Source organism: Cupressus sempervirens, chromosome 3 (genome assembly GCF_028749045.1).
Source record: "Cupressus sempervirens isolate cs-2001-9-10 chromosome 3, ASM2874904v1, whole genome shotgun sequence".
Classification (NCBI taxonomy): Eukaryota; Viridiplantae; Streptophyta; class Pinopsida; order Cupressales; family Cupressaceae; genus Cupressus; species Cupressus sempervirens.
In genome coordinates this window covers 67,746,589-67,772,800 of record NC_143120.1, presented here as the reverse complement: position 1 = coordinate 67,772,800, position 26,212 = coordinate 67,746,589, and the positions used below count along the sequence as shown (strand labels likewise).

The window sequence follows — 26,212 nt, the reverse complement described above, 5'->3', positions numbered from 1 at the left end:
GTCTGACCACCTTAATCAAAATCAAATGATAATATTTTTAAATAATATTCTAGATAGAAGAAGTAGACTAATTCTTAGATGTGACACATATTTTTGTATATTTTTATTCTAAATAAATATTTAATTATTAATTTTCTACTTTAGTATTTTGGAATTAAAAACTCTGGGGTCTAACCACCTTTAATAATTTAAAACTATGTAAAATGTAATTGTTATTTTTTTCCTTATAGTAGAAGAAGCATAGAATGTGATGCATCTTTTGGATTTCAAAAATGTTCTACCATTTGAAAGTTATAGTTGTTTTTCAAGCAGTGTGTCAATCAACACTTTATACGTAACTCCATTAGAAAATAAGTAATAATTACTTACTAAACTTGTAATTTGACAAACCTTACATTTATGGAAAGCTAAGAAAAAATTTAAGAAACCATTTTCATTTCATCAAATTTTGGTGAGAAAAAAGTCATCAACTATATGTTTGAAGTAAAAAACACACAAGAACAAACCAAAAACAAATTTTTGGGATGTTTTTAAAGCTGACCATATAGGGTTGGTATCAAAAGATATAGTAGACCTTATAAAAGTATTAATTATTTTCGTTTAGTATCAGGATGGATGGGGAAAATGGTTGGAATAGATTTTGAAATACTTTGAGACATTTTAGGATTACATATTTTTCAAATTTTTATTTTTTGGCACATCATGATCCTACACATACCCTCATATGTCTTCTTACATGGTATGAAATGTGCTATCTTAGAAAATTGTCCACAACAACAAATATGGGATCATACCCTCTTGTTGTCCTAAGTAATCCAAAAATAAAATCCATACTAATGTCACTCTAAGGTTTCTCAAGAATAGAAATAGGTGTATACAATCTGATTTTCTAACTTCTTTTGAAAATTGACAAATTTCACATCTCCTTATAAAATTATGAACATCCTTATACATTTGTAGCCAATAATACTTGTCTTAGGAAAACTCTATGTCTTATCAATACCAAAGTGTCTAGCTAATCCACCAGAATGTTTTTCCTTAATCAAATTAACTCACATAGACCTCATTGGTCTACACAAATGAATCTCTTTAAACAACATACCTTCTTGAATGAAATACTCATCATACTTACTTGTTTGATATAATAGATTTAGTGCTCTGCAGTCTCTCCATGCCTCAAAAAAATCAAGGTCGGTATCATACAACTCCTTCATCTCATCAAAACCAATAACTTCAACCTTCATCTTAGTCAACCTTAATATAAATCATCTGAGCTCTTCATTCAAGATTTCTTTTGGAGAAGTATCAGACTCCCTCTTCCTATAATAACATTCTCATAAGAAAAGATTAAGACACATAACTCTTATAGTATGTATTTAAAATACAAAATAAATGTGATTTTAAGGTTAGATTTATATAAAAGTATTACAATAATTTAATATTCTAAGACTCTATCTAAGAAATTGTAACCATGCCAAGTTCACTTTGAAAGTGCTTCAAATTTATTTTGTAGTTTGATGAAGAAGATAATAAAAATAGAGAACTCCCTCTTAGTCCAATATTTCAAACATGTTATGGATATTCTAAAGTTCTTTTAGAATGGACATTTCTTTGGATCTATATTAGAATTACTAACTTTGGCAAAGGCTTCTTGATGTTTCACTCTATCAAGGAAATGAGATGCTAAGTGACCATAGTTTTCACATTTAAAGCATCATATTTTAGTGTAATCCATATGTTTCCCTTTCCCTTTGAATTTAGGTTTCTTCTTTTTATTGACTTTGGTTGAAAGAGCTTGAACATCAAATCTGGTAGAAGTATCATCTTGAGACATTAACATGCCCTTCTCTTGTATGCAATAATACTTTAGTCATGAAAGTTAAGGAAGCTTGGAGCGATCAAATACTCCATGTCTAAAAAAATTTCATGATGGTGGTTGTACCTTTAGAGAAATCATGGTTAATTATTTCTCATTGTAGATTTGACCAATCATAGAGTTTATCCTCATAAAATATGAAGTGACACATTCACCTTTGTTCATCTTAATGTTGGAGAGATTATATTTCAGAGTTAGAAATCTAGTGGTATTACTTATCTCAAACATTTCTTGAAGTACTTTAAACATTTCATGTGTTGTGTCTAGTTCTGAGATGATTGGAAGTAAATGGTTCATAATACCATCCACAATTAACTTTGTGGCTTTGGTGTTATCGCTTTCCCATTTTTTCAATTCATTACTTCCTTTGGGTGGTGGTTCATATTTTTAATGAATTATTTTAAACTATTCTCTTTCTTGGAAAGGTTAATTTCATTCATAATTTCTATCCCACAAAATTTGAATTCCTTCAAGCCTGTCTTCTAACCTTATATCGTTCACCATTTTGAAAAATGTGGAACTTAAGGAAACTTGATTGCACTAGATAAATATGATCAAGATCATCTCTTAACTGGGCTTTGATACCATATTGATTTTCTTAATTATATTTAACTAATTAGCACAAATATGGATATACTAAAGTGACTTGGAAAGTCTATACTCTTGATGAAGGGCCACACCACCCTTACCAACTCACAACCAAAAATACAATGATATGGAGACAAAGAGAAGATAAAATGATTCATAAAGCATCCATTAATACTTGAAATTCATTACAATATTCTCCAAATGAAAGAACTCCAAATTCCTACAATATGAGAAAGCTTCCAAACCAAGAGCTTCCAACTAGCTTGCACACCAAGAGCTTCACAAAATAATAGTTTCCACAAGAAGAGTCTTCAAAGCAAGAGCTTCCATGAAGTTAACTTCCACAAAGAAGAGCTTCACCACTTGAGAAGAGATTTACTCTCAAGATCTTACACACTAATATCTTTCACCTCTAAGCTTGCTTACAAGAGATTACACCATGAGAGCTTGCTTACAAATGCTCATTTGCCTTGCTTATATAAGCACTTACCACCAAAGAGGTTACAAACACAACCAATGTGGAATAAAAGGTAAATACAAATACCTTACAATAAATATTTAATTCCCACTCAAATGCAACTAAGCACCACCATGTGGCCTAATTAGAAAATTGCATTGCCTATATGGATCGCAATAAATATTAAATGCATGATTTAAGGGACTTTCCACAATCATCTAAAATGCCACCTACACACCTCAAGAAATCGAATGACAATTATTTTTATTTATTTCCTCTTTATGCCACCTATGCACCTTGGTAGACAAAAAAGCCTTTTTTCTCTATTTTTTAAATTATTTTTATTATTTTTCCTTCTATTTTCATCACTTTCTCTCTCATCCAGATTGTTTTAAATTTCAATATGTCCCCTTTTATTTTTTATGCAAGATGCTCTTGCTTCAAACACCCATGGTAGGAAAGTTCGTGAATATGGATTCACAAAATGAAGTAGCCATTACTGACAGTTTTTTTCTTTTCTTCCAACACCTAGTTGAAACAAGTATATGCTATCAATATATTGTATTCTTCCTTCATTTCTAATACCTAGCTGGAACAAGTATCTGCTACTAAATATACTCCTCTGTAATTAACTCTAACCAAGTATAACTCTCATCCTTCTCTAATCTTGATGAATTAAATACACCTATAATAAACTCAACAACACCATACTAATATTCCTTTACATACCATACATCACTAATAGGATCCTCATGAAAACTATCATCATTCAAATTAATCTCAAATTCAACATCCTGTGATTCATAAAAATTTACCTCTTTCATATATTCATCTTTTTTTTCTTCTCTCATGTCTTCAATAAGGCATGTAATTGCTTCACTTGTTTGATCTCCAACCAAGGCATTGTACTCTTCCTCAATTTTTGCAATCTTTACATCTTCATCTAATTTTGGCTCACAAATCTAGTCATCTTCATGCTCTTCATCTTCTTCAACTTTAGGTTCAAAAATATTTTAATCTTCATCCTATTTCTCTTCTTTTGTATCGCCTATGTGATACTCCACTAGATCTTCTTTCTTTTCTACATCCAAAGAATTACCAATATCCCTTTTCTAGTGACACACTCTTCTCTTTTGCAACTTTGCATCTATTTCATTTGTTGGCTTCTAAGAATCAAAGAATGCAACTTGTAATGCTTCTTTATTTCTTACTCTAATTTTCACAAGTCTAGGAATTCTCAGAATCCATCCAATAACAAAAGTCATATTCTTCTTCCTCTTCTCCATAATCATGTCTTCATAAGAAAATTTCATGCAACACAAACGCCTCATGCAAACTACCTCACAATCAATGAACTATCTACACACTTAGCTGAAATCATGATCCTCATGCAAACTCTCTCAGAGTCGGTGATCTATCTACACAATCAATAACTTCTTCTTGACAAGCTTCACCACCCAACCCAAGGTCCTAGTGCAAATTGTCTCACATTTGGTGATCTTTCCACAGACTCAAGAACTCTCGCTTTGATACCATTTGATGAAGGGCCACACCACCCTTACCAACTCACAACCAAAAATAAAATAACATGGAGACAAAGAGAAGATAATATTCTTCATAAAGCATCCATTAATACTTGAAATTCATTACAATATTCTCCAAATGAGAGAACTCCAGATTCTTACAATATGAGAGAGCTTCCAAACCAAGAGCTTCCAACTAGCTTGCACACCAAGGGCTTCACAAACTAATAATTCCCACAAGAAGAGTCTTCAAACCAAGAGCTTCACCAAGAGAAATTCCACAAAGAATAACTTCACCAAGAAGAGACTTTCTCTCAAGATCTTACACACTAAGGTCTTTCATCTCCAAGCTTTCTTACAAGAGATTACATTGTGAGAGCTTACTTACAAATGTGCATTTCCCTTGCTTATATAGGAACTTACCACTAAAGATGTTACAAACACAACCAATGTGGGATAAAAGGTAAATACAAATATCTTAAAACAAATATTTAATTCCCACCCAAATACAACTAAGCACTACCATGTGGCCCAATTAGAAAATCACATTGCATGTGTGGATTACAACAAATATTAAATGCATGATTTAAGGAACTTTCCACAAACTTCTAAAATACCACCTACACACCTTGAGAAATGGAATAACAACTATTTTTATTTATTTCCTCTTATTCCACCTATATACCTTGGTAGAGGAAAAAGCCTTTTTTCTCTATTTTTTCTATTTTTCTATTTTATATTATTTTTCCTTCTATTTTTATTACTTTCCCTCTCCTCCAATTTTTTATTTTTTTAAATAAATTTCAACAAGCCCCCTTTTATTATTTTATGCAAGATGCTCTTGCATCAACTCTTGAGGGTGGACAACCAAATAATGAATCTCTGAAAAATGTTTTAATGTCAAATTACAAGCTATCAAGATTATGTTGGTCTTAGAATGGTTTTGACATTTGAGTGTCAACACACTTAACCACTTTCTACATTGAAGCTAAGTACCCTATGTATACTGAGCCATAGTATGTGCTGAGTTAGAATTCCAACAGGTGCTAAGTGACTTCAGGTGTTGAGGATCATACAAGTGTCGAGTCATAGTTGATGTTGAGAAAGTCAAAATGCTACATATGCCAAGCGAGCTAGAGTCATACATGTGCCGAGTAAGATAGAATGCAATAGGTGCCAAGCAAAGCAGGATAGTATATGTGTTGAGCACTAGTAGTCCAGTATTTGCCAAGTAACACAAAATTAACATATGAGTTTGTTCCCTCACAAATTTAGATGTAAACCATTCTTGGAGCTGACATAGAAAGATTTTGAAGGATAATAAGGATAAGAACAAATCTTGTATATTTCCTATGCAATCAGCATGCAACCAATAAGAAAGATGAGAAGGCATGCAACCAATGAAAAAAATGCAAGGAATGAGTGAGAATTCAAGATTCAATATGGATCATAGATCCATACCTAACCCTAAGTCTACAAAGTCTTTATAAGGAGGCTTAGACCCCATGATTTTAAGTTTTTGAATAGAAGTTAGGGAAGTTGCTAACCAAATAGCAAAGTTGCAGAATAGGGTAAATAGTAGGGGCATCATAGACTTAATGAATTGATCATCAATTACACATCTAGCTAATCAGAACAATACAAGGGATATGAATAGATACCAAATTAATCAAGGATCACATCAAATTGAGTAGATCAAGTGCCTAAAATCAGCAATTGAAGATTGTAAGCAATTAGGTCAAAGTTTTCTAACACTCTCAAGCAATTGTATTAGATAGTGAAAATCCTATGTTGATAGGTTAGCTTAACAGTTATTTTGTAGATCCTTTGAAGAGGTGACTAAATCCTTTAACAAGGTGACACTTCATGTAAAGTGTCTATAAATCCTTTAACTAGGTCACTATTGACATAGTGTAAAGCCTTTAATAGGGCAGACTTTTCATAGGGCAGACCACCAGAAGTGGCCAAACAATTATTGCTATAGTAATTTTTGTGGGTATCATCCCCACCCTAGTTTTATGTTCTTATTCCTTGAGGGTTTCTAGGTTACCAAGTATGGTGTTATGTGTATTGATTCATGTGTTTACTTTATGTATATTTAATATGTTTACATGCATTTTATTTTATTTTTAGTTTTTTTTTTTAAAGGATTAAAAAAGGTTAAAAGTGTGATACTTCTGATTCACCCCCCCCCCCCCCCCCCAAGAAGTACTCTGCCCATTTTGAATATTCCAACAATTGGTATCAGAGCACAGGTTCTCACAAGGAGAAGCCTAACATCTTAGAGAAAAAGTCTAAAGATGGAAGTCTTCAAACTTGGGAAGATTATAGACAATTAGGTGATTGATGTGCACCTCACTCTACACAAATTGGAAGAAGCCAGAGAAGAATTGAGAAAGTCCTTGGAAAGAATGAAGGATATAGCCATAGCTGAAAATTACATACACCACAAGGAGATTGATACCACACAAGTATTTTCAAATGGAGATTTCAAGGAATTTGATGCAGCAATAGCTGAATTGATGGAGAAAAATAGAGCACAAGCTGAAGAAATTAGAATACTCAAGCTTGAACAAGAATCACAAACCATAATGCTTTGTTAAGTGACTGAACAAAAGAAGAGAGCCATTGAAGACAAGGCCATGATAGAAGATGACAAGAGAAATCTTACCAATAGACTAGAGGAGAAGACAATTGAGTATGAAAGAATCTCAAACATGTAGCTTGACACCTTAAGTCAGATGATGAATGCTCATCATGAGCTAAACATGAAAGACATTGAAATCTCCACCTTGAGAATACAAAATGAACAATTACAAAATAACCTGAAAAAAGAGAAGGAGATACCAAAAAGCTTCAAAAAACCAAATGAGGCCATCAAGTACTTTGAGAAACTATTGAAATCACCAAGGGCTAGTAATAATACTTCAGGACTTTGTTACACTAGCACTAAGCAAGGAGAATCATCCAAGACTCCAGAAGAAAGGAGTAACAAAGGTAAGAACACTAAACCTACTTATCACTTCTATGGTAAAAAGGGGCATACCTCTAATGTATGTAGGAGAAAGAATAGTCATCAACATGATAAGCCTAAGAAAGCACGCTACTACCATAAGTGCAAAAAACAAGGACATCAAGCACATGAATGCAGAACCAAGACCATGAGGACACCAAGATTTGAGGGTCACTATTACAACTGCAAAAGTATGGACATAAACCATTTGAATGCAAATCAAAAGCTAAATGAACACCTAATCAGCCTATAAAGTAAAAAAATTGTGGTCATCATTGCAATTGGGACTATAACACTAGGTATAGCTATCATTACTATCAAGAATATGGAGACATCCCCAAAAATTGCATAAGGACACATTTTAGAGGGAATTACAGTAGATGGTTAAGTCAAACCACATGTTTTAGTTGCTTGAAAATTGGTCATATCAATAAGAATTTTCCAACAAAGTCAAAAGCACCCAAGATAGAAATCAACAAAGCAAAAGAGAAGGTTGATGTTGAACAAATCAAAGGGCAAATGAACAAGACTTGGAAGAAGAAAGATGAGTGTAGCACATCGAATAGAGGGATCACTTCACCCAAAAGGTCAAGTGATCACATCTCATCCAACTAAACAATAATAGGTGTATGGGATTGATATAAAAAAGTTACATCATACATTAGTCCCAAGACAAAGAAGTACTACAAGGAAGAAATCTGAATGAGCAAAGATGCCAAGTCAAAATCTGAATTTTTTGCAAATACTATCAAACTGTCCTCAGATGCTAAGTAAAGCTCCAATGGATGCCAAGTATCTAATAGCAACTGAGTTGATAGTTGATGATGAGTGAAGTAGAAAACTAGTGGAAGCTAAGTAAAAAAAATACAATGGGAGTCGAGTCATGGTGAAACCTTCAAGTGCACAGTTTACAGTTGTATGCACTAAGCATTTAATGCTAGGTTTTGAAAGCTATAAGGTCAAATTTTGATCATTTTCACACCATTTGAACACAAAGAAAAGACAAAAAAGAGTTCAAGAGTGATCATATAGAAACCTTGAAGCCATTTGCATCGATCTCAACAACAATTTAGCATACATTTCAATGATCTAAGGTATTTATCAAGTGTCAAGCTATGCAGTGTTAAAGTTTTTAATACATTAAAACCTTGGTTCAGTATAATGGCTTCTAGTTTAAGAAACCCCAAAGGAAAGGAAGGTCATGAGGTCTAGTTAATTAGTAATGAGGGAAAACAACTTGAGTTTAGGCCAATCCCTAAAGTCGCCTATAGAAATAATCCATCTGGTGCATTGTCCATCATTCCACCAAAAGTTGTCATGGTACAAGATGTGAGAAAGTGTTATAACTACAAGATAGGTGCAGTAGGTGATTTTGAGATATTCCAAGCCTATGACAAACTGTGCAAAAATAAAATTCTAAAGGATGAATTCCAAATAGTCAAGAAAAAGGGTTTGACCAATGCCCTAGTTTACCCTACAGGTTTCAAAATTGAATGGATATAGATTGTCCTCAATAGAATTCACAATGGATGTTTGTGGTTAGAAATAGGACTAGTAAAGATTACAAAAGGATAATACATAGGGTTATGGGTTTCCCAACCCTAGATCAGCCTAAGACCCTACACAATGATTCCAAAGAGATTATTGAAAGGAATATATGAGCCAAATAGAATGAGAGGGGTATGACTATTGATACTATAACTGATCGCCTTCTAGACTTTGTAGTGAGAGTGATTTCTCACAAATTCTACCAATCTAGAAAATTAAATAGTGTGCCATGTATAGCTATTGATGTAGCCTACAAACTTGTGAAGAAAGATCATACATATGATCTGGCAGAACTAATGTTGCAAAAAATAAATGAAAACCTAGGAGCAAAAGGATATCAAAAGGTGCTCAATGCAAGTTTGGTTCAGTTCTTATGTGCATATTCTATTATGTTATGGAAGAGTTTCCTTCTATTGGAAAGGTGAATTGGAACCCAAACAAAACTACAATTACACAAATCAATGAGTTCATTGATCAAATGGGTGATAATTTTGAGGCCCAAATGACAAGCTATTTTGAGGATTTTAAGAAATCCATGAAGCAAAGGGTGAGAATACCAGTTTCCCTGGTGGAAAACCATATCAATGAAATATGCTTTCTGGTTGACATTGATTATACCTACATCTAGGTAGCAATACCAAGAGTAAGATGGCTAAGGCCATTAGGATATGAACTTGATATAGATGAAGCCTCAATAGCAATCACAGTATTGCTTATAGAAGAGATAGATAACAAGGCTCCTCACTTTGGTACATATGATGTTGTCAAATCCAAAGTTGAAACAAAATTTAAGATAGCCTTTTTAATCAAGAAGAAATTTGGTGCAAATATTGAAGAAGAATCAGGTAGTGAAGAAGAAGAAGAAGAAGAAGAAGAAGAAGAAGGAGAGAGTGAGGAAGCAGAAGAGCAAGGGCAAGGCCTAATGGAGTTGACACATGGCTTAGTTGAAGACAAGGAGGAAGATGCCAAGGAAGAAGAAGCTAAGGAAGCACCTACACTAGCCAAGCAAAAGAAAAGAAAGGCTAAAACTCAGCCTCTAGCTCAACCCAAACCCAAAAAGGTCACTAAGCCTACACAAGCCAAGCCAGCACTAGAAACAAGAGCTACCACATGGGCATCCACACAAAAGGCCAAAGAGGCAAAAAAAGAGAAGAAGAAGGATACTGAATAGCCTGATGAAGTGCCAAAGAAGAGAAGAAAATATGTGGCATAGCCAGACACAAATGATGAGGAGAAAACAAAGTCAAAGGATATCAGCCAATTCAGAGTGGTAAGCCATCCTCCCAAATCTGCCATAGAAAAAATTTGTGAAAATATTAGGAATGCAAATTTGAATGATTTGAAAAACATTGATTTCAATAAGCTAAGTAGAGAAGAAAAAAATAAAATAGAGGAATCAATATATGCCATGATGGCTGAATTCAAAAATACACCTCTAGAGCTAGACAATACTATGCCTAGAGAGCTATATGAGATAATTGAAAATAAATAGCATTATTGTCTAAAAATAGAAAAGGAGATTAGAGAATCTACCTTAGCACAAGTGATGCCTAACCTAACAAGAGGTCAAATAACAAAGGCTAATAAGAAACATGGTGGAAAATTTGCACCTAAATATAGAGCCTTTAGCATCCTACAAAATAAGATTGAGGATGTAGTAAAAAATCCACAAAATTGTGGAAAACAATTTACAAGGTAACTAATGACAAGGATGAGGAAGCAAATAAGGTAGAGTCCAATGCCAAGGAAAAGAAAATAGAAGAGAAGAAAGGAGAGGAAGAGAAGCAAGATGAAGAGAAGGAGAAGGAAGCAATAGCTAAAGTAGATGAAGAAAAGAAGAAAGAGGAGGAAGATAAGAAAGATAAGGAGTACAAAGAAAAAGGTGAGGAGGAAGAAACACAAAAGGGAGAAGATATGGAAATAGCTGAATAGCAGCAAGAAGAGGAATAGAGTGTGCAAGAAACACAAATGCCACCTCCTAGTGCTCCTCATGTAACCATCACACCTGCAAATACAATAATTAGTAAGGATGTTCCTGACAACTCAGCTCAAAACATCAATCCCCTAACTATGAAGGATCTCTCCAAGATTCTTCACCAATCCACTCTACAAGCATAGTTATGCACAAACCCTATATTGGTGAGTATATATGAGCTACAAAAGGTAGTAGTAGAACCAAAACAAGACAATGTGAAACCACAAGAACCACCTTTCACCTATATAGCTACTAGCACTAAAATTTTGATGCTTCCACCACCTACAGCAGTAGGTGATACTTGATAAAAGCCAGGCACAGAAGAAGGGAAATATGATGAGAAGGAGGATACATCAAAGGAAAAGGAGCAAGCCACTATTCAACTATTGGTAGAACTACCAAAGTCAGGCACTCCTACGAAAATCCTTCAGAAGCTTAGCACTGAAGCCATACCTTTGCAAATCTCAACACCAGGCTTGAGCTCAACAAGAGTGGCCAGGGTACTTCACTATGGAGACCCTGAGTTAGATGAAGACATAGTCATACCTACCTATGACTCAAAGACCATCACCATGGATCATATCACAAAAATGCAAAATGCATTAAATAGGAGGAAGAGGCAAGAAATACTTAGAAAAGAGTATAAACACAAGCAAACACTACATGAGATAAGGACATCTTTATGGATGCCTTCAGCTTGCAGTCACTAGATGAGGCAAAGCCCATAATAAAAAAACTATCTAATATAGTTGACCAAGTGACTAGTGAAGGCCAAGATACCAATGTTAAACTAATGGAATGGTCTAAGAGGAAATTTTAGAGTAAGGTGAATGAGAAAATATCAAGTGGTATAACACTTGAATAGGTAGAATCGGCCAAGAAAATTGAGAACGTCAAAGCTATACTTGAGAATATTTTCTCATTGTACAAAAAGTTGTATGATTTTTTCAACTTCACACAAGAGACAAATCAAAGGATATTGAGCTTGGAGAGAAATTTTAAGATTTCTAGCATGCAATCGCCAAGGGATCCAACTCAAAGTAAGAAGCATTTTGCCCAATCACTTCACACTCAAAGAGAATTAGTTGCATTAATAAGCAAAGAGGCCAATATAAAGGCCAAATTAATGTAGATTCAGTCCTCCATAACCCCACAGTTGGATTTCCCCCACAAAGAGTAAGTCTATGCTAAAACTGCCTTAAAGGAAGATCCTAATCTTTTTACATTAGATGGACTTGTACATCTTGCTGTAGAGACTGTCATCTAGCACAAGTCACTAGACATTGCTTTGGAGAATTGGGATGCAGCTTTGAAAATGATAATGGAGGTAAATAGCACATTTTTAGCTAAATATGGTATTACTCCTTAGAACCCTTTGACATAAGTGTCAAAAAGGAGGAGAAATAATAAAGGAGATAGGAGAAATGAAAGGAGAAATAATAAAGGAGATAGGAGAAATAATAACAATAAGATACATCTAAGGGGTAGAATACAAAGTTTCGTTACATTATTTTTATTCCTTTTTGAAAGCATTGTAGATAGCCAAAAAGGGAGATATGATTAATATGTAAATAGTATGGGGGAGAAATAATTTTTTGAGGCCGATATGAATAGACTAGCAAGTACAAACAGAGTAGACAAAATAGCTCAACACATAGGTACAAGCACTAGTAGATTTGAGGTCATTTTTTGACCATTATTGGTCAAATTTTTGACCCAAATTTTGACCAAATTTTGACCAACTTCAACCAACCCATTGGTCGATATTTTTCTAGTCAAAATTTTGACCAACTCACTGGTTGGTCAAAATTTTGACCAATGGGTTGGTCGAAAACTTGCCAAATCCATTGTGCAAGTTCAAACAGGGATTGGTCAAAATTTTGACCAACAAAGGTAGGAAAAAAATTTAAACATTGGTGGAAATTTTGACCAATGAAGGTAGAAATTTTGACCAAGAAAGGTAGAAAAAAATTTAAGCATTGGTGGAAATTTCGACCAATGAAGGTGGAAATTTTGACCAACAAAGGTAGAAAAAAATTTAGGCATTGGTGGAAATTTCGACCAACAAAGGTAGAAAAAAATTTAGCCATTGGTGAAAATTTTGACCAATGAAGGTGGAAATTTTGACCAACAAAGGTAGAAAAAAATTTAGCCATTGGTGGAAATTTTGACCAATGAAGGTGGAAATTTCGACCAACGAAGGTAGAAAAAAATTTAGACAATGGTGGAAATTTCCACCAACAAAGGTAGAAAAAAATTTAGGCATTGGTGGAAATTTCCACCAACAACTAGGTGTAAATTTTTTTCAGGCATTCTATAAAATAGTTCACATGTCTTGCCTATGATCTGACATTTTACATGCATCCTACACTCTCTCATCTAGCTGATGATGGATTACGCAAAGTGATCTGAAACCATAATTCTAAAAAACACACACAATCTAATCCAAAATGAACTTGCACTACAAATGGATTGTGGAAATTTGATATTGTTAATTTTGCATGCATGTCTATCAGGACAAATATGTGTTTAAGTTGTGATTGTCCTGGTAGACATGCATGCAATTTTACCAATATCGGATTTCCACAATCCATTTGTAGTGCAAGTTCATTTTGGATTTGATTGTGTTTTTTTAGCATCATGGTTCTAGATCACTCTGCATAATCCATCATTAGCCGGATGAGAGAGTGCAGGATGCATGCAAAATGTCATATCATAGGCAAGGCATGTGAACTATTTTATAGAATGCCTGAAAAAAACCAACAGTAACTAATATGAAGAATATATAATTAGTTATATGATTGAGACAAATCATGTACCAGTGACTTGGTCAAAATTTTGACCAAAAAAATTTGGACCAATGGGTTGGTTGAATTTGGTTGAAAATTGGGTCAAAAATTTGACCGATAAAGGTCAACAAATGAACCCAAATGTACTAGTGCATGTATGCTTGCCAAGTTGACTCTTTGAGTTCGGTCATCAAGTCACCCCACCAAAGTACCTCATCAAGGTCAATCTTTAGGTCTACTCATTGAGCTTGCTCACCAAGTCAGCTCGCCATGTCACATCTCTAAGTGGCCTCGCTAAGTTGGCTCGCCAACTTGCCCCACCAAGTTGCCACTTTAAGCCCACTCACCATATTAGATCGCCAGGCTGACTCCTCAAGTCAGCTCGCCAAGCTGAAAATTGAAGTATGCTCACCAAGTCGACTCTCTAAGTTCGCTCACCAAATCTGCCCCTAGGCCAACTCTCCAGGTTAGCTCACCAAGTCACCCCCACCTAGTCACCTCAACAAATTAACTCATTAAGTCAGCTCACAAAGTCGACTCACCTAGTGGTTTTACCACCTTGCCCCAACAAGTGGGCTTGCTCAATGTGCTTGTGAAGTTGAACCATAGAGTTCCTTCTCTAAGCTCACTCACCATGTAAACTCACTTGGTCGACACACCAAGTCAACTTTTCTAGTATGCTTGCCAGGTCGGCTCACCAAGTCAGCTAAAGAAATCAACCCACCAAGTCATGTCACCAAGTTGTTTGTTCAAGTACACTCATCAAGTTAACAATTTAAGTTTTCTCATCAAGTCACCCAACCAAAGCGCCTCATCAAGGTCAGTCTTTAAGTACACTTAGTAGGTCGGCTCACCAAGTTGCTTTGCAAAGTCACCTCACCAAGTGGCCTTGATAAGTCAGCTCACCAACTTGCACCACCAAGTCGCCACTTTAAGTTGACTCACCATATCAGCTCACCAAGCCAACTCCCATAGTCAGCTCACCAAGCTGACAATTCAAGTACACTCACCAAGTCGACTCTTTAAGGTCGCTCACCAAGTTTGCCCCCTAGGTCAACTCTCCAAGTCAACCCACCAAGTCACCCCGACCGAGTCACCTCAATGAGTTGACTCATTAAGTCAGCTCACGAAGCTGACTCACTAAAATTTCCCTTTTCTGATTTTATATGATATTTCAAGCCTCTAATCAGATCTTTAAGATCAAACAACCAATCTTTCAAAGATCCACCAATTTCTCAATAAACCCCAAATCAGGTATGCCGAAAATAGTGCCAAAAACTTCACAGCTTCACATATTATTAGTAAATCTGAAAGTGGACATTTTTATAGAAATTTCAGTAGCATAACAGCCTACAAAATGACATTTTCAGATCTGTATAACATTTACACAACAGCTCCCAAATAGAGGATAAAAATAATGCTTGTCTGGCTCCCAAAAACAACATAGAATAGCTCGGAAACACCACAAAAACACTAATAATCTATCATAGAAGTATAATCATGACCAAATACATATATTTAGATCTATTTTAACATCTAAAAGTCTTAAATATAGTAGTAACCCAAACTGATATGAAATACTCAACTGGAAACACCAAACTCTCACAAAAAAACACACCCAAAAACTCACAAATCTGCACTGTTCAGCACAAAGGAAACATTTGCATGAGCATGCACATGGAATGGCTTCAAACTCCCATACTTAGCCTTCCTAAAAACCTGCAAACTCCCACTCTTGGGTCTCCTTCTCCACAGGTTTGGTAGCCTTTGAAGAATAACAAAGAAATGAGCAATAATCAAGTTCTGGAATGAGCCCAAAATGCCTCCAAACCCCTTAAAAGAGAGCATAACCCTAACTCACGTCCAAGAGGGGTTAATAAAACATATTTTAATAATAATTTTCATTTATTAGTCCATTAGCTTCCAAAGATTATCCCCTTTTGCTGAAACTTCACCTTTTTGGGTCTGCCTGCCTTAGCAAAGATTATTATTTTTAATTATTTGAAAAGGGGACATGACAAGTCCTCCCCTCCCAAATATTGCTTGTCCTCAAGAAATGGCTAAACAATAAACCAATCAATCCACCTAGATCCCAAATGTAGTCATGAACTATACTACTGCCAATTAACATAGGCTCCTACAATATCCTCTGCAATATAACCAAGAGGAATCCATAATCAAACTTACAATTATAGCTCAACCAAACTCCAAAATCACCACTGCCACAGTCAGAAACCCATGAGACACAAACTCTTAGAACATCAAAACCCAAGTAAAGTGGACAAATCAAACTACCAACATAGTAAATACCATCAACGCATACCACTGGCCTATACGGAATGTACAATCCAACTCTGCAACAATGGTGAGCGCTCTCAAATGAAACTGTACCAAGTATGGAGAATCCACACACTATACAACTCCTGCACTCAACACAACTCTGGAAATCACTTTCCACTATCTCATAACCATAACTCCCATGCACCCCTGATGGTGAAAAGCCATCACAAGATAAACAGCAAGAAATGGAACCCAAACCAAATTTGCATGCCATCAACTCCTCAACACAAGGATCAAATGCTAACTAATGTACATACCTTGCAATATAATGTTGATAAAAAAACCAACCTCAGTCAATGGCTCACCATGAACAAGTGATACAACCTATTGTGACTGATCACCAACTAAGTCAGGTGATGTCATAACCAAAGGAGTAGAATCAATAACAACACTCGCTGAAGCATCACTCTGAAACTCCTGTTCTAAGTCATGTATTATCAAGCTGTCAACTGTAGAACCTATTGCCATGTCGTGCCCATCAGAACTCTCATCCCGAGGTGTCAAACTATCCCATAAATAATGATAAGCACTAGGAACCAAAGTACATCTCTGTATCATCATCTCATCAACATGTTCATCAAAGGTAAATTGATGAGCATACCTCACAATGTAATGCTGATAGAATGCACCAATCTTAGTCAGTGGCTCAGACTATAATCCAGATGTAACTAACTACAATCGATCACTAACCAAGTTGGAACTTACTACTACCTCTAAAGACATCACCAAGGGAGTAGTATTACTAGCAGGAACCATGCCAACTATCAGCTCACCAACATCACACATGGTCTTTGATACAGCATCTCTAGTCTTCATGCCATTAGTGCTAGAGGTCACCACCATGTCAGGCATACCACAACAATCTGTTGCATCACCCATCTAAACTGAACCTGACTCTAGTGGGGATGAACCCAATATGCCAATGTTAATATCAAGGATGGATGCATCCCCATCTCCACTATCTTTGACAATCTCGTCCATGGACATCCTCGGATCATCAGACACCACAACTTGTGACTGTACAGAATCTAGTAAAGACTGTAGTTGCTCTAACTCCATGGTCACCTTAGCCAAATGAAACTGTGACTCCTTGAAAGCCAACTATGTACTCTCAAGAATCTTAGAAGTCACCTCAAGCTTCTCAGTAAGCTCACTCACCTCATCTTCCTTGGCCAACAATGCATCATATGTTGTACTGCCCCACTCCATAAGATAATCTCTATCGGCTACCAACTGCATATAATCCTATCTCAAAATCTGGATAGCCTCCCATAAAGAGTGGAACTCTGTCAAGGAAAGATAACTGCCTCCCTACTCATCACTAGTAGGAGAACCCCATCCATAAACTGCTAACAATTGATGAGCAGCATCGAAATGTTGGCAAGCGATAGCAATGTCTTGCTCACTAACTCTCAACTGATTAGACACATGATGGCACTAGCTTGGCTGTCTCCTACAAACCTCCTCTGATGCACTGTCTAAAGGAGTATCCTCAAAGTTACTAGTCTATAGAGTATTACCATCCATACCCTGTGAATCAACTCTAAAGCTCATATCAACAAACAGAGTATCAAAAATTGTAGCACTGTTGTCCAACTCCTTTGTACCCAAGGAAACTAAGTCTTCAAAACTGCCCACTGCATCCTCCTGGATGTCATCAATGCCAATATGATCTTGGGACTCATCTGTACACACTGCCAAATATGAAAGATCATCAACACATTCTAGCAAGTATGGTCGACTGGATATATGAACAAAGCCCAACACTGGTATATAAAAACTAATACCAACATCAAACTAGCTGCTAGCACAAGAAAAGACAACACCGTGTAATCTGCTAATCAAATCCATGATAGCACCCAAACAAACACTGCTACCAAAAAGTGTTAAAGATCTCCAGTCAACTGAATCCCAAATGCCAATATAACAATCTTGAGTCCATATCCGTAAACTAGAATCAGCTAGTAACTCAAGTAAACTCCTCACCTGAGTAATATGACCAATAACAACTAACTCCACATACCTGTCATGATGAGATAATGTAGTCACAATACTATCTTCACTCACCTTCAGCTGGCAGGATAAATCATGTGAAGTACTACTAGCCTCAACCTCATGTGACAAAGCATCTAACTGTGCCTAGTACTCTCTCTTAGAAAAGTCATGAATGCTTAATGTTTGCTCATCTCTACTAGGTATCTCACCATCATGCACAACAAAATCCTCATAATCATCATCCTTGAGGTCAAATCTATCTATCACTCTTTGACTAAAATCATCAAATGTAGTTACCTGATCATGACCTTGAGTAGTCATTCCATGATACCACCAATCATAGGCTGCATCTTCCAAGTGTAGACTTGCAATTTGAATAGCATCACTCTCCTTCATGGGGTTAAGTGTGAAGAAGGTCTGTAATTTTTGTAGCCATGCTCTAGCTGAAATTTTATTTGTTCCATCAAAAGTAGGTGCTATAAACTTGCTTATTTTATTTTTGAGCTCTCTTCCACTTATGTCATGCTCCCTTCTGTACTCTTTCTTGGGCATCAAAGTGTTCATCATATCCACATATTCTCTAAAAGGAACTAAACTATGAAAGTCATCATCTAAACCATTGTAAGTAGCTCTTAATGCAATCAAGTTACCTGTAACCTCTTCCATGGGATTAAGGGCTGGATTTGGCACTGGTGGCTCATCTGCATGCAGAAAAATAGTTTTTGTTGATTGAGAGGGTGTGAGTTTCAGATTTCTTGACTCCTCTAAAGTGCTCCCTTTCTCATTAATAGATGCAACTCCTTGCAATTTTTCTGTCAATATTCGCAAAGCCTCTCTAGTTTTTGCCAAACTATCCACTATTTGCTTCTGAGTATTTTGGATGTCTTAGAAGAATTTCTTTGCCATCTCATCTAGATTAGCCATACTTTTTCCTTCCTTGGATTTTATACTTTTACTTTCAACTGGAGGTTTGATTAAAATTTCTTTATTCTTTTCTCACCGTAAATATCTCTTTTCTCTTTCACTTAGTTGCATGCAACCATAAATTTTGACATGCAGCTGATTAGAAGCAACATGCAACCACCAAATTCACCAAGAACTAACATGCAAATGATTAGAAGTAGAATGCAACCATAAATTTTGACATCCAGCTAATTGGAAGCAACATACAACCATAAATTATGACATGCAAGATTTGGGTAGTTATCAAAACGGACATGCAAGATCTGGATAGTTGTCAAAACTGACATGCAAGATCTAGGTAGTTGTCAAAACTGACATGCAAACTTCTACAAACCCTCAGGCTGGCAAGATCATGGCTCTGATACCACCAAAATTTCCCTTTTCTGATTTTATATGATATTTCAAGCCTCTAACTAGATCTTTAAGATCAAACAACCAATCTTTCAAAGATCCACCAATTTCTCAATAAACCCCAAATTAGGTATGTCGAAAATAGTGCCAAAAACTTCACAGCTTCACATATTATTAGTAAATCTGAAAGTGGAAATTTTTATAGAAATTTTAGAATCATAACAGATTAGAAAATGACATTTTCAGATCTATATAACATTTACACAACAGCTCCTAAACGGAGGATAAAAACAATGCTCATCGGGCTCCCAAAAACAACATAGAATAGCTCGAAAACACCACAAAAACACTAATAATCTATCACAAAAGTATAATCATGACCAAATACATATATTCAGATCTATTTTAACATTTAAAAGTTTGAAATACAGCAGCAACCCAAATTGATATGAAATACTCAACTGGAAACACCAAACTCTCACAAAAAACACACCCCAAAACCCACAAATCTGCACTATTCAGCACAAAGGAAAACTCTGCATGAGCATGCACATGGAATGGCTTCAAACTCCCATCCTTAGCCTTCCTAGAAACCTACAAACTCCCATTCTTGGGTCTCCTTCTCCACAGGTTTGGCAGCCTCTGAAGAATAACAAAGAAATGAGCAATAATCAAGTTCTGGAATGAGCCCAAAATGCCTCCAAACCCCTTAAAAGAGGACATAACCCTAACTCACATCCAATAGGGATTAATAAAACATATTTTAATAATAATTTTCATTTATTAGTCCATTCGCTTCCAAAGATTATCCCCTTTTGCTAAAACTTCACCTTTTCGGGCCTACCTACCTTAGCAAAGATTATTATTTTTAATTATTTGAAAAGTGGACATGACACTCACCTAATGGTTTTACCACCTTGCCAAAGAACCTCATCAAGGTCAATCTTTATGTACACTCAGAAAGTCGGCTCACCAAGTTGCTTTGCAAAGTCACCTCACCAAGTGGCCTTGATAAGTTAGCTCGCCAACTTGCACCACCAAGTCACCACTTTAAGTCGACTCACCATATTAGCTCACCTGGTTGACTCCCATAGTCAGCTTTCCAAGCTGACAATTCAAGTACGCTCACCAATTTGACTTCTTAAGTTCATTCACCAAGTTTTCCCCCTAGGTCAACTCTCCAGGTCAGCCCACCAAGTCACCCCCACCGAGTCAATTCAATGAGTTAACTCATTAAGTCAGCTCATGAAGCCGACTCACCTAGTGTTTTTACTACCTTGCCCCAGCAAGTCGGCTCGCTCAATGTGCTTATGAAGTTAAATCATAGAGTTTCTTCTCTAAGCTCGCTCACCATGTAAACTCACTTGGTTGGCATGCCAAGTCAACTTTTCTAGTATGCTGGCTAGGTCAGCTTGCCAAGTTAGCTAATGAAGTCACCCCAACAAGTCATGTCACCAATTCATCTGTTCAAGTATGCTCATCAAGTTGACACTTTAAGTTTTCTCATCAAGTCACCCAACCAAAGTACCTCATCAAGGTAAGTCTTTAAGTACACTTAGCAAGTTAGCTCACCAAGTCACTTCGTAAAGTCACCTCACCAAGTGGCCTCGATAAGTCAGCTCACCAACTTGCACCACCAAGTTGCCACTTTAAGTCGACTCACCATATCAGCTCACCAGGCTGACTCCCATAGTTAGCTCACCAAGCTGACAATTCAAGTACGCTCACCAAGTTGACTCTTTAAGTTTGTTCACCAAGTTTTCCCCCTAGGTCAGCCCACCAAGTCACCCCCATCAAGTCACCTCAACGAGTTGACTCAGCTAGTGGTTTTACCACCTTGCCCTAGCAAGTGGGCTTGCTCAGTGTGCTTGCAAAGTTGAACCGTAGAGTTGCTTCTCTAAGCCCACTCACCATGTAAACTCACTTGGTCGGCACGCCAAGTTAATTTTTCTAGTATGCTCACCAAGTTAGCTCGCCAAGTCAGCTAACAAAGTCACCCCACCAAGTCATGTCATTTAGTCATTTGTTCAAGTATGCTCATCAAGTTGACACTTTAAGTTTTCTCATCAAGTCACCCAACCAAAGCACCTCATCAAGGTCATTCTTTAAGTACACTCAGTAGGTCAACTCACCAAGTTGCTTCATGAAGTTGCCTCACCAAGTGGCCTCGATAAGTTAGCTCGCCAACTTGCACCACCAATTCACCACTTTAAGTCAACTCACCATATCAGCTCACCAGGCTGACTCCCATAGTCAGCTTGCCAAGCTAACAATTCAATTACGCTCACCAAGTCGACTCTTTAAGTTCACTTGCCAAGTTTGCCCCCTAGGTCAACTCTCCAGGTCAGCCCACCAAGTCGCCCCCACCAAGTCACCTCAATGAGTTGACTCATTAAGTTAGCTCATAAAGTTGACTCATCTAGTGGTTTTACCACCTTGCCCCAACAAGTGGGCTCACTCAGTGTGCTTGCAAAGTTGAACTGTAGAGTTGCTTTTCTAAGCCCGCTCACCATGTAAACTCACTTGGTCGACATGCCAAGTCAACTTTGCAAGACATTGATCCAAAAATCACATTAGTAACCCATCATTGAAAGGTTGATAATCTCACAAAATAAAAAAATTGTTACCATGAAATAAGGACAATTCAACCTTAATAAGAATTAACGAGCACCGGCATCCCATTGCAATCCAATTTAGTGGGTGAGTGGAGAACGCACTTTCTCTACTCACCCACTTTGCCTCCACTCACCAACCACCCAGAATTAGTTGATGTGAAAATTGTTTATTGACGACTGAAAAATGGTATCCAGGGAAAGGTTTAATGGTGTGAGACAAATTTTGATTGCAGGCAACCTCAATGGGAAAGCCTATCAGCTAATAAATTAAAATAGAAATTATATAACATTGAAATTGAATACAAACTGAGATGTCCCTACACTTAATAAAAGCAAAACCCCCTAACTACAACTGTTATTGCCTATGATATTTTGGTACTATTTCTATAAATTAGAGATTTAAAGCAACTCAAATTTATTGCCAAGCAATAATAAAGGGAATTTTCAAACTCATTATATACTAATTCAGTCTCATGAACCCTTTGGTACCTCCATACGTATCAATAATTAATCAAAATATTACAATAAACTATCACTAACAATGAATACTCACACGATAGCCTGCCTAGGGCATCCATTTTTTGTTAATGGAAACAAACATCCAAATAGAGACTAGAAGAATTTAAAAGAGCCTTCAAAAATCTCCCAATTTCTAGAGAGTTATTAATAAGTATTCTCTTAGCCCCTTAAATTGGAGGTTTTTAAGACAATTTTAAATAAATGGATCAGCATTTCAATATTGATCATGAAAGACCCTTAAATTACATTCAAAATGGAGTGGAATCATTTTTTATGTAGAGGCTAGTAGATCAAAATAAATCTCCATTATGAAACTATCTCTTCCTTAATTTTTTTTATAACAACACTTATTTGTCTCCTTTAATTGGATCATCCTAGACCCATACCCATAGTCTCAAGACCTTGGGACATCTTAATTTTCAAGTAATACTCTCCTTCCACTAGGTGTGACATCTTATCAATAACTCACCATCCATCCTTGATCTTGTATTGATCATTCTTCTACTTTTGTGAGTGATGCAGAGGGAAGATTGATGGCTTTCAAAACACAATAAGATTTTCTAATTTCAGAGGTTCTAGACACTTGTGTCTAACAACTTTCAAATCCTTCAAGCCTACTGCTTATTTAGGTCTATCACAATATCCCTAAATACTTATTGGTTTCATAGACACCCAACTAACTTGGACACAGAGGCTTTTAAGACAATACCATACTCCTATAAATAGAACTCAAGTACACAGTACTCTACCTTATTAATCATGCTACATACTTGATAAATTTGGCTCTTCTCAGCTCCAAACCCTCATTCCATAGGGCCTTCTCAAAAGTTGGATCTCTACACCACCTTGTACTCAAACGATGATCGAGCCACACTCCATTCAATATATTTATATGTTTTCAAAAATAAAAATCTACTCCAAACTTGGGCAGATCATTCTCTGTTGTATCCGACTTTCAATCTCATTATACCTTCAAACTAAACCTTTCCTGTGATCACTCCTATTCCCATAAGTCTGCATGTGCATGGTTAGTAAATTAATAATACAAATTAGAAATTTTCATTCCATGAATACAAGGCCTTTAAACTATTCATGGAACAACCCCCATTCCTAAAACTCTACTGCAGTTGCAAGCATAAACAGAGAACACTGGGTCAATCAACAACTAGCGCAACCAATGATCTTTAACACAATCTATATGGCATTGGGTAACACCTCAAATGAGTGAGGAACTCTAACAACCCATATTGATCTCTAATTCAATCAATACAAACTTCCAAAATAAAGAGAATGCAGAATTAAGAGTATTTCTTATTGCCCGTTGTTTGCAGATCTGTACACCAGTTTTTCACACCTATTAAATCTGAAACTCACTCAAAATAGTTTTAAAATGGATAAAAGAAACTCTTCTAACTCATATATATGTTAGATCAATCAATTAAGACTTCCAAGGTAAATAGAATTGCAAAAATTGAGAGTTTTATATTTCTTCAATGTCCTAATCTTGTCAGTAGGACAGTCCACAATACACTTTTGGATTCCAACCCCAAATCCTAGATTTTAGACACACACTATCACATTGTGGTTTCTCCCTAGACAAATAAAACACTCCTTTTGTTTTTGATTACAAGTTCAATCCCTGATCTCATAACACCTTGAAACTCTGATTGCATACAATTGCTCATGATTATCCACACATAACCCTTTTTAATTCACTTATTACTAGATTCTTGTTTGGATAAACCCTTACACTTGACTTGTACTATGGCTACGTGAAACTCCTTTTTTCCATGGAGGAAACTTGTACTCTATCTTGGCTGACTAAGACATATACAACTCACCTTCCTTTTCTTCTTGACCAATACAGCCTACTCACTATTTTAGTGACAGTCAACAATAAGACAACCACTTAATACCTCTTGATCCTTGTATTAACTTCCACCCATGCACTTAGACACTTTGTAAACTCTTCTCTAACTTTTCCCACACCCTTCATGCATATCCAAGTCATCAAATACAACTTCTTAATCAAACAAAAAAAAATTAACTTGTGATTGTTCCCTATAATAGTCCAGTTGATTCTTTGCAACTCTTTGTTTTGTTTGACCTCCTTGGAAATTCTTGCCTTAACCAATGCATCCATCATCTAAAGGACATTGTTTCCCCATCTTTGAATTACTTTCATTTCCAACACACCCTTTAACTATGGACAAAACCTCTTTATCATCATTGTGACTATCTAAATCCTTCCCTGTGAGTGTTTAAACCCTTCCCTGTGACTGTTACTGTCACTTTCCTGTCATTTAATACATGTTTCCTACCAGGTCTAGGAAAATAAAATATAGTGTGTTTACATCCTAATAGATGAGTTAAAGGCCTTATTTCATGTAGATCCTATTAGAAAACTACATTTATTGACTCTGAGGATTGACATTAGAGAACATCGGCTGAAGAGAATCGAAAATATGCCTAGGTTATACATATCATCTTGATAAAGGAAAATAATATTTTCAAGTTGCAATACCACTAACTTGAATAAAACATTCTTTGACACCAAAAGAAATTTGGAACATAGCACCTACTCCCTTTACAGGATGATATATTTAGTCTTCTGCTCTATATTGTATATTGTTAAGGGGCTTATCATTCTCCATCTTGATAAAGTGTGTCTTCTTATCTTATCAATTGATGAGCTTAAGGGGATTTCTAATGAATAGTTCATAAGGAACACACTTTTTGAAGGTTTTGTAAATATGGTTGCTTGAAGAGCAGATTTAACCATGGAGGAAACTTTGTAGTTAAGCGCGCTCAATCTGGAGTAATACTGGGATGGGTGACCTCTTAGGAAATCATGGGGCTTCACCTCTGTGAACATTATCTAGATCTAATAAGTACTAAGCACTCCATTTATTCTCATGAGATATGGATTCGTGTGAATTACTACTCATGAAACATGGGTCAATGAGTTTGACTCAAAAAAAAAGGTTAAATCCTAATAGCAATATCACAATTGTGTATTATATTCTTAACATAGTATTGTGTTTATGCTATAGTGGTGGAATTTCATTTTGTTTGCAATGTTTATTTTTCATGTCTTGTAAGTTGTAGCACTATTTTTGTTTGTATGTAGGGATATTAAGCAAAGAAAAAAATGTAAATTTTGAAGTAATAGCGATTAGGAAGAGATATTAGAAAAGCATTGTTTCGATGTAGATTACAATCATTTCCAAGACCTGTGTATGGAGTCCAAGAGGCGTAACAAGACATTGGACTGAGATGGAGAAATACTAATGAATTATACATGGGAATTCAATAATAGGATAGACTCATTAGTAATGACAAAAATATTCAAGAGGGCATGATTTACAGTGAAGACCGAAATGTAAAAGATGTAACAGAGATTAGCAGATATTGAACAGTATATAATTGATGGAAGAGAACTGAACAATGTATACATTCAACAAGTAGAGATTTGATGATAATAATTCAATAAGTACACTAATCAAAGGCTTTGATATTGGAAAAGGGAAGTCATAATTACCTAAATCTTGTGGGCTGGCTTAGTTAATATCACAATGATATCAGTGTGAAGTGATAATCAAAGACAATATCAAAGATATCTATTGAACCGATGATGAACATTATATCTAGTGATTAATT

The 26,212-nt window shown here is 36.0% G+C and overlaps 1 long non-coding RNA gene across 4 annotated transcripts in view; it reads left to right on the top strand.

The window, feature by feature from the left end:
- Positions 1 to 26,212, top strand: part of LOC149564817 (uncharacterized) — a 160,958-nt gene that overhangs the window by 39,171 nt on the left and 95,575 nt on the right. The gene's annotated exons all lie outside the window — the stretch shown is intronic.